The sequence below is a fragment of the Berghia stephanieae genome, chromosome 9 (assembly GCF_034508935.2).
Source record: "Berghia stephanieae isolate SIO BIC M18660-M18661 chromosome 9, UCSD_Bste_1.3, whole genome shotgun sequence".
Taxonomy (NCBI): Eukaryota; Metazoa; Mollusca; class Gastropoda; order Nudibranchia; family Aeolidiidae; genus Berghia; species Berghia stephanieae.
In genome coordinates, this window is record NC_088368.1 from 2,739,225 (window position 1) to 2,748,951 (window position 9,727).

General features: G+C 34.8%; 1 long non-coding RNA gene across 1 annotated transcript; it reads left to right on the forward strand.

Moving 5' to 3' along the window:
- Positions 1–79: 79 nt before the first annotated feature.
- LOC144979502 (uncharacterized) lies at positions 80–9,433 on the forward strand. The gene is made up of 2 exons (XR_013646718.1): positions 80–266; positions 4,268–9,433. It is a non-coding gene; the product is annotated as an uncharacterized LOC144979502 (long non-coding RNA).
- The last annotated feature ends 294 nt before the right edge of the window (positions 9,434–9,727 follow it).

Consider the following 9,727-nt stretch of genomic DNA (forward strand, 5'->3'; position numbering starts at 1 on the left):
ATATATATATATATATATATATATATATATATATATATATATATATATATATATATATATATATATATATGCAAATGCACAAAAATGTAAAAATATACAACCAAGAACCAATAGGAACACTTTATATATTAATTTGATAAATTGAGATAGGCCATACCTCTGGCTTTTAGTCCAAACTTGTGTGTGTATATTTAAAAGATAGTATTTAATTTAAATCACAGTTGCGTGTTAAAAATTCAAACACCATGCGGCAAAAATGAATTAAGGTGATGTGTTGTCTTTGGGTTCATAGATATATAAGCGACGCACGGCGAATAAAACTAACTTAATTTTTGACTCTTTAGTTTTTGCTTTGATCTTGCTGTATCCCCCGTGCCACCCACTGTGCATCTTCCACTGTCGCCCATTCCACTCCCCTGATCACAGGCAAATCACTGATAACAGGGAACTTCACCTGTCACAAGTGATTAATTACCTGCACCTTCATCAGTTGAAACAAGGGGAGGTAATCGAGGTCCGAAAACAAGGGTGATATTGTCAAAAAATTCATAAGAAATGCACTCCTTACATCATTTAATACTGGAAACCTATGTGTCACACACTATTTCTTCTTATTTTTTTTTAATATTTTAAATTTCTGTCGTAATTATATATATTTTTGTGAAGTGCCAATTGGATTATAAGGCAGATAAGAATATTTCAAATTAATGAGTGAAATTGTTCTGTCCACCGTATATCATTGATTAAAATATTTTTAAAACATGTTTTGTCACCATGAGGGTCATATTTTCTTACACCCTAAAATAATTCAATAAATTTGCAATTAGTATGTCCAAGAAGTACGCTTAATTCACACGAAATAAAAAAGTTATGATTATTTAAAATCTGGGCAATCCGTTGTGTGAAATAACATTATTATTTTTGGTTGAGTGATTTTATTTTTTTATATTAATTTTATTTGTGGTACTGAAATAATTTTTTTTGTACTTCAGACAAGGATGGAACATTCTCTTGAAACTCATATAACAAAACTAAATAATCTATGTAGACTTTGTGGCAAAAGATGTTTGAAAAGAGGAGGTGGGAGAAGCAATTTAAAAAGATAAAGAAAAAATTGCATGACATGAAAGAATGTAAAGAAAGTATCATCGGATCAGTTAGAAAAACAATACAACATGTTTTAGATCAGAATAAAATTGTCAGACAAGCATTTCACGGTGGCCACTTCATTGCCAATCACTGCCACAAATACATAAAGAAAGTAATTTACAGACACCTTACAAAGACAGCTATACATGCAGTTAGTACAAACACCCAAAGAGACACCCTAATCACGAAAATAATTCAACTTGAGATCAAATATAATACTTTAAATGACAGCTACAGCGATGTACATAAATTAGTATCCCATGCAAATCCCATGTCATCAGAAGAAATTAAAAGAGCAGAGGAAGCCGTCGCAAGGTATTTGCAGAATTACAGAGAAGCATTCCCTCACTCAATTACCCCCAAATTACATATATTGGAAATGCACTACATTTACTGGTTGAAGCGATATAAGATAGGTTTAGGATTCCATGGAGAGCAAGGTGGTCAACTGCTCCATTCTAGCATAGGGAAGATTGAAAAAAGAGCAGGAGGACTTCGAAGTGAAAAAGCAAAATTGTCTTTCACAATGGAAATATCATTGCTTCAAGTTGAACCAGACGTCAGTACTTCATAAAGGCCCTAATAATAATCCTAAATATTAGAATGATATCTCTCCTTTCTGGTTGGTGTTGAAAATAGATGAGAAACTATTGTTAAACTTGTTTATTTGTTTTCATAATGGTGTTGCATGCATTGTGATTAGACATGAAACTTTGTTAGTTGTGATGTGTGACAATAGAAGAGAGGGTGATAGAAATATTTCTAAGTAAATTTATTACTGACAATGTGATCGGGAATGCGACAGACCATAGGATTTATATTATTAATTAATGAAATATGTCATCAAGTGAATCTTATTCATAAGGAATGATTGGATATCAGTTTTATAAGACACACACTAACACGTACCTTCCAGTCATCACTGTGACTGGCTAATTTGTGGACAGGATACTGGTGGATTTGATAAGGAGTTACCACAATATCAAGACCTCTCACAGGACTGCCAGGTCTGAACAGGCCATAAAACTTACATACACTTTTTCCTCATTCTCTTCTGCTTCTGATTATCCCAAAATTATTTGCCTGTACGGTGACTTATGCTATTTATTCACATGTTTCTTACCAATTATAGTTATGATCTTGCATTGAATTATAGTACAACTCATGGAGAGTGGCGTTGTAAAACCATTCGGTTCATAGCCATACAAATGGTATGACAATATTCTTTACATTATGAAGAACAAGAATATATGAATAAGAAAAAGTTACGTCAACGGATTATTGAGCAACGATTATTTGAAAATATCAATAAAATGCAGAATCGGAGAGAAAAAATACAGGTAGCGAAAATGCCGATGCCGGTAGCATGATGAGTCATCGACCTGTCACAACTTGATTAATTACCCTCCCACCGGTGGAGCGCTGGCTCAAACTAAAAGTTCGAGTTTTAGTCGCCGTGGACGGCTCCTCATGGAGAACTTAATATATTTGTGAAGGGGGTGATCGTCATCCTTCGTAACTTTCTCCATTTTACTTAGACAAAATCTCTTGAACAGCTCTTCCACATTAGGAAGTGTATTGTAACCAGCCCGCCATAAAACCATTTTATTTCATCAGTTTTAGGCACCATCATATCATCTATATATTGTAAGAAGTTTTTGACAAAATATGTCTTTCCAGACATCGTAGGTCCAGCTACAATCTAGGTAAAAGGGTTTTTCATTTTCCAATGTGGGTTCATGAAGACAAATGTTTGGTGTTTTTATAGGTTGACAAATATAAAGTAAATAGCAAGCAGACAGGAATATGGGCCATTTCTGTTTCAAGAGGCACCGTTAGCTTAGACTCCACGTTTTGGATAAAAATAGCTCAATCCAGACATCTCTTACTCATAAGTATAAATCTTATTAGCATTCATTACAAAACCTTTTGTTCTTTCCACTTCCACTCTTTTTCGTACTGAGCACATTCAACTAGCATTGGTCTGCACTTTATTCAGCTCTTTGCAGCTTACTTCATCATCAGACCTAAAACAATAAAACGTCTTTCTACAAAGCCCAACAATTCCTACACCTTCCCATTACAGTATTAAAAAGGCCTTGTTTTCTTCTGTCAAATGTTTTTCTTTTTATAAGAGCACTGTCCTTGTATCCAATGGTTATTTTGTAACTTTGTTTCAACAAATACTTGTTTATGATGCTCACAGGATTCTGCTGGAAGCCACTTGTCCCATACTTGATAAAACACTCTCCTTTTCTCCAGCCTCACAACCTCCACAAGGCTTTTTCCAGACAGGCTAAATAAACAGAATCTGTGTCCATCTCAGCGTATTCAAAATCCCTTTGATCGACAAAATAATCGATAGAATCATAATAAAATTGTAACATACCTATCTTAGCGTATTGATAGACGAAATATCCAATGTGTAATGGTAGGTTCATCTTTATTGTTTTCTTTCTCAATTCAATTTCATTCAGTGATTCAGAGAGCCAATTAAGGCATCTGAACTGGGGTTCATTGACAAGATGAGTGGCTTTGTAATCTCCCTGGATAAATTTAACGTTACATTGTTTTTCTTTATTTGTGACAGTTTTGTCGTATGGGGAGTTTCCAAGAAGTCACATGGTATCTGCAATAATTGCCTGTTCAGGATCAGAGCCCCTATTTCTTCTAGCTTGAGAAATATTTTCTCCAAATTTTTAACACAAGAATTTGGTGATGTTCAATTACTGAATTGCTTGATACATTTTGGTAACAACGAGTCCATGCTGTAGAATGGAGCAATGGCGTTGCCAGTAATATATAATTTCCAAAGTAGCCACCGATGCGCATCTTTCTTGACTGTTTCAGATGCCCGATTTCCTCAGTGTATTCACTGTCACACATTTGCTCGCCAATGTCTTGACGGGAAACCTCAGTATTTTAAAAAATGGTTTTGTAAATTTTTAGGAACTTCAATATCACACTCTATTATTCCAAACAAACTTCCATATTCAACTTTCTTTAATATTGTACTTTCTTGTATGGATCTCTAAGAGTTGATAGCGGGACCGACAAAGTTGTGTCTGAAATCAAGCATGTTAAAAATTCAAACACCATGCGGCAAAAATGAATTAAGGTGATGTGTTGTCTTTGGGTTCATAGATATATAAGCGACGGCTCCTCATGGAGAACTTAATATATTTGTGAAGGGGGTGATCGTCATCCTTCGTAACTTTCTCCATTTTACTTAGACAAAATCTCTTGAACAGTTCTTCCACATTAGGAAGTGTATTGTAACCATCCCGCCATAAAACCATTTTATTTCATCAGTTTTAGGCACCATCATATCATCTATATATTGTAAGAAGTTTTTGACAAAATATATCTTTCCAGACATCGTAGGTCCAGCTACAATCTAGGTAAAAGGGTTTTTCATTTTCCAATGTGGGTTCATGAAGACAAATGTTTGGTGTTTTTATAGGTTGACAAATATAAAGTAAATAGCAAGCAGACAGGAATATGGGCCATTTCTGTTTCAAGAGGCACCGTTAGCTTAGACTCCACGTTTTGGATAAAAATAGCTCAATCCAGACATCTCTTACTTTTGACATGCTTTTTTCAGAGCCTCCCACCCACATTCCCATATTTCTTTAACTTTGTATCCAAAGGTTTTAATAGAGTCGGATATTGTTGCTGTTTCCTCAACTCCCTCATTGACTTTCTCCTGACCTCATTGACGAGCTTTCCATGATTAAGGTGACAATTTTAAACAAGCCAGTTGCAGCCATAAAATTTATAAAAAGTTCTTTCGTGGATGCACACTCTGGCCACTCTAAGATAAGATATACTTTTCTTTGTCCATTCTTCCATGGAAATCATGATTCTGTATCACAACACAATCCGGTAATATGTAAAAGAATTATGAAATATAAAGAAATTAAATAGAAATTGGCAAAGAATATTAAAAGTCTTAAAAAGTACAGTGGAACAACAAGCGGATATCTTATGGTGACTCATGTCTAATGACTCTAGAGCCAATCGACCATAAAGATGTGAAACTCCTGTTTTGCGGGTGGTTGGATGGGAGCATCACCCTTGAATCATATACCTATGATGTTCGCATGGGTGTACGATCCGATAGTGATGTCGTTTCTTCTTCTCTTTACTAGTCTATCCTGCTTCTTTGGTTTGTGATTGTATTTTTGACAGGGGATTTTTTTTTTTCTGTAAATCTTCTGCCTGTTTGTTCTTGGTTATTTATAATTTAGCTTATGATATCTTTAGGTTATGATTTTGATTTACATTTGTACTATTTTTGTTGGATTGCTTGTTTTTTTGTTTCAGCGGTCTCTCATATAACCTCAATTGTGTTGGAAGAGACCTAAAGCAACAAACAAACAAACAAAAACTCCTGTTTTAAAGTCCAATGCTTGACATCCATGTCCTTTCATCAAACAGTGTAGGTAACAATGCATTAGCATCAACACTAAACATCCCACCATAAACTTTTGCTTCATCTCCAAATGTTTCTTTTTGGATAAGAGTTTTCTGTATTTCATGATATCGAATATATATCGAGGATGACTTACTTACAATACTTTTCTTGATGAGATTGTGCAGATCGGTATGTTTTTTTTGTGTGTGTGTTTTTTTTGTCAAACAGAGTAAGATATATATCCAGAAGTAAATTCTTGAACAAAATATATGCATTGTTAGACCAGGTACACTTATTCTGTCTTTAAGCATGTCAATACGTCGAGCTCGGTAAAATTCAGCCATCTTGTCAATTTCTTCAATAAACGGTTTGACGTCTCGTTTATTATACCACATTAGATATGAAATGTGCTCATATTGTTTGTTCTCCACACTGTCTTACATTCATTTTTCTATCGTAATATCGGCCCCTTTTAATCTGCTATAAAAGGCATCATGTGGAGGAAGTGCTAGCTCATCTAATCTGGCAAGATTTTCCATCCATTCATATGGAAACCATCCTTTCACTTGCTTACATTTGTAAGCTTTTAAACATTTGTCATAGCTCACTTCAGTGGCTAGGTAATTACATATGTCGAAAAATGATAAATATTCTGTTTTAAGACACATAAGATTATTACATTTCTTAACGATCATTTTTATACAATCATTTTCATTTTGAAAAATGATAAATATTCTGTTTTAAGACACATAAAATTATTACATTTCTTAACGATCATTTTTATACAATCCTTTTCATCTGATAACAAGCAATCAATCTAATAAGGCTTTATCAAATTCATATCACATCTTCCAGCAACAACTAGAAGTTCTTTAATCCAAGAGGAAAGCTGATAACAAGGTCAAGGTCTTTCTGGTTTGGTTGTTCTCTTTACGGTAGTTTTGTCGCTTTTCGGTTCTTTCAATTTTTCCTGATTGATTTTTAAGTCAATATTTTCAAATACATGAGCAAACACTTCTAAAAGGTGGAAAAGCAACAAGCAATTTCTTTCAAAAGCAATGGTCATATCACTTACAAGTCCCTTCGGATCACCGTTTAAAATTAAGCAAATTGGTTCGCTATTATTAGGTACATTAGAACATATTGACACTGATAACAGTACACGCTCAGCATTCCATACTTGTATTTTACAATCACCAGGCAGTTTTGTCTTGTCAAAGTAGGCCTCATAGTCAAACGTAGCTCGATAGGGTGAATACCTTAAAATGATTCGCTACGACTATTTCCTCATCTTCCAAGGCCTCCAAAACAGTTGGTTTTAGCTGAAAGTTTCCACCGTCATAATCTAATTTTACTTGAACATCACAAGTTGCTTCTTGTTTGTCTGTTTGACTGCAGGACTTCCACATTTTATTGCATCTTTGACAAGAAAATGATCTACTGTAGCTGGAAAAATCTTTAATGAAACTGAGATGATTTTCAAACAAATTGACATTCATCGTCATTTGATATTTGGCGACCGCTCTTCTTATTAAAATACATGTTTCGTTTTCATTCTAAATATCGTATTTTTCTTCCAATAGGATTTTTAGAGTATACATTTGTTTATGTTATAGGGGTTTAGAGAGTACACATTCATTTATGTTATAGGGTTTTAGAGAGTACACATTTATGTTTATGTAAAAAACGTCTTCATTAAAAAATGGTTCCTGAAGTGACACCCTGGAAACGCATCTGTTTTCATGTTTGGGTCGACATAAGTTGGAATAAGGCTGTTCTTGCTGTAGCTAATCGGTGGGTATTTTCTCCTCGAACAAGAGGGAGACAGCAAGAAAGGCAAAAGTTGTCTGTGTCAGGAGTACTAGTATTCTCGTCCTTTTGAAGAGCAACCAGACTGCGATTAATAGAATTTACGGTGGTAGGTTGACAGTAGAGCCGATAGGAAAATCCTAATAAATGGGAAAAAATAGTAATATTTGACCACCACAAGTAGAGATCAGGTTGACAAAAAGGCAACATTTGTTATCATTTCACCAATCCGTCTGGAATTTGGACGTTGCTTTTGAGTCCAATCTAAAACGTCAACATTTTTAATGATGTCCAAAAACTCTTCTCAAGATGGTCTATCTCAAACAAAATGTGGTTCCATCAAAACACCGCTGTTGTTCTAATTTGGATGGAAATATCGGAGTTCTCCACATATCTTGTCTCTTAGATTAGAGCCATAAGCAATATCGATCTTGAAAGTGGTTTGTTGTGTTTTGAATACTTCGTGAATTAAATTTTCTTCAAGATCTATTGTGGAATTGGAGAGTAAACGGAAGTTAAGATAATCTTGAACTTTACGTTTAGATGTGTAGCATCTTGTTCATATTGATGGCCAATTGTCTATAAGACATTGTTGAACACCGGTTCAATAGCTGGAATCACATCAGATTATAGTTCTTTTATTTGGTTGTTTAGTTCTTTCTCTTTTATTAGGAGGTTCACTCCGTGTTGCTTGACTTTCGTTAAGAAGGTGTTTTGGATGTTGACGGCCCGTTGTCTTGAATTGGGAATGAGATTAGCAGAAGAGTAGCATCCCTTGATTGGACGTCACCTTACAGAGAGAACATCAACATGGTTTTGCGCATGCGTCTCTCTTGTCCTTGCTTTCGGTGAAGTGTCTCCGGAAGAGAGGACTAGAGACGCATGCGCACAACCAACATGATGTTCTCTCTCTAATAACTTTACCACCGGTGACGTCCAATCAAGGCACGCTACTCTTCCGCTAATATCATTCCCTATTGAAGGGGTGTGAATAGTCATACATGGTTTTTGGTGACGTAGAATGGTAATTGAAATTTTCTACAGGTCTTGGAAGATATTTTTCTTTAATTTATGTTGCAATATTTTTTTGTCAAATTGATTCAATTATTCACTTGTGTGCTTTTACATTCATCGCGTTTTGGTTGTGTCAGATTTGAAATTTTGTCAGGATAGTTGATTGCAGACAAGTGTGTATGGTGGAATAAGATGGAAGGAGTGAAGGCGTGGGGTGGATGGGGGAGAGAGAGAGAGAGAAATAGAGAGAGAGGGGGGGGGGCGAGTTTAATGAGTAGAGAATTTGTGTATTAATTTTATTGCTGTTTAATTGACTATTGTTTTCTGTTGATGTCAAAATGTGTCAGACTGAAGTCAAAGGGAGTTTTTGTTAATTTATAATTGATATGTGATCTGGTTTTTTGGTACAAATTGATTGTTTTTTGACCTACTTAGAACGTTTAAAAGTTGTAGGAGAAATTAAATAAATTAATATGACTGAAGCAAAAGAAAAAAAGCATCTTATTTGGCTTTGGACAAAATGTGTGAACACGTGGTGTGTCACCTTTGGGATTTCTTTCCAGGAAAGGGCTATTGGAGTTTTTTAACTAACCCAGTTTCCATCGTAGGTAGCCTTATATTTACATATTTTTTAAAAAAACACACTCAAAAAAAGAAGAATATTGATGCCCAGCTTTCATTGCACCTTAACGTATGTGCTGCTCAAGTAACAAGAGGATTATAATATAGGTATGTAATAAGGAAGGTTTAAGTTCTATAATTGAATTCATGTCAGGTTTTGTTGGGGGGTTTTTTCGCTTTTTTGGGGGGGAGGGTTTGTTTTGTTTTTTTAATTCTGTGTTTATGTGAAAAGGATGCAACAATTCTAAAAAAAAAAGAGTTTTCATTTTATTAGAACTATACTGTTGCAATTAGGTGTATATTTCTTGAATCATATAATGTATTGTACAGACCTTCTCACGTGGCTTTTCATGTTCTTTGAATGTTCATGTTTGAAATAAATTGATTGAAAGTCACAATAAATTCAGATATCATTTTTAGAAACGAGTTGGGTTTTTTTGTCATTTTATTCTCTCCTTCTTCATCATTTGGTCTCGTCAATCTAAAAAAAAACAAACTGCTGGGTGGGGTTCCTGACCTCCAGGGAGGTACATACTGCGTCTTCTATCCCCTTATATCTGTTTTTCAACATGCTTTCTGTCTTTGTCTTGGAATGAGATTACTTGGTTTTGTCCTGGCCCTGGCTGGGAGGGAAACAGTCAAATGCATAGTCATTGTTTTGGGAGATGATATTTTTTTTCCTTGTAAATCATCTCTCTGTTATGTATTATTATATTT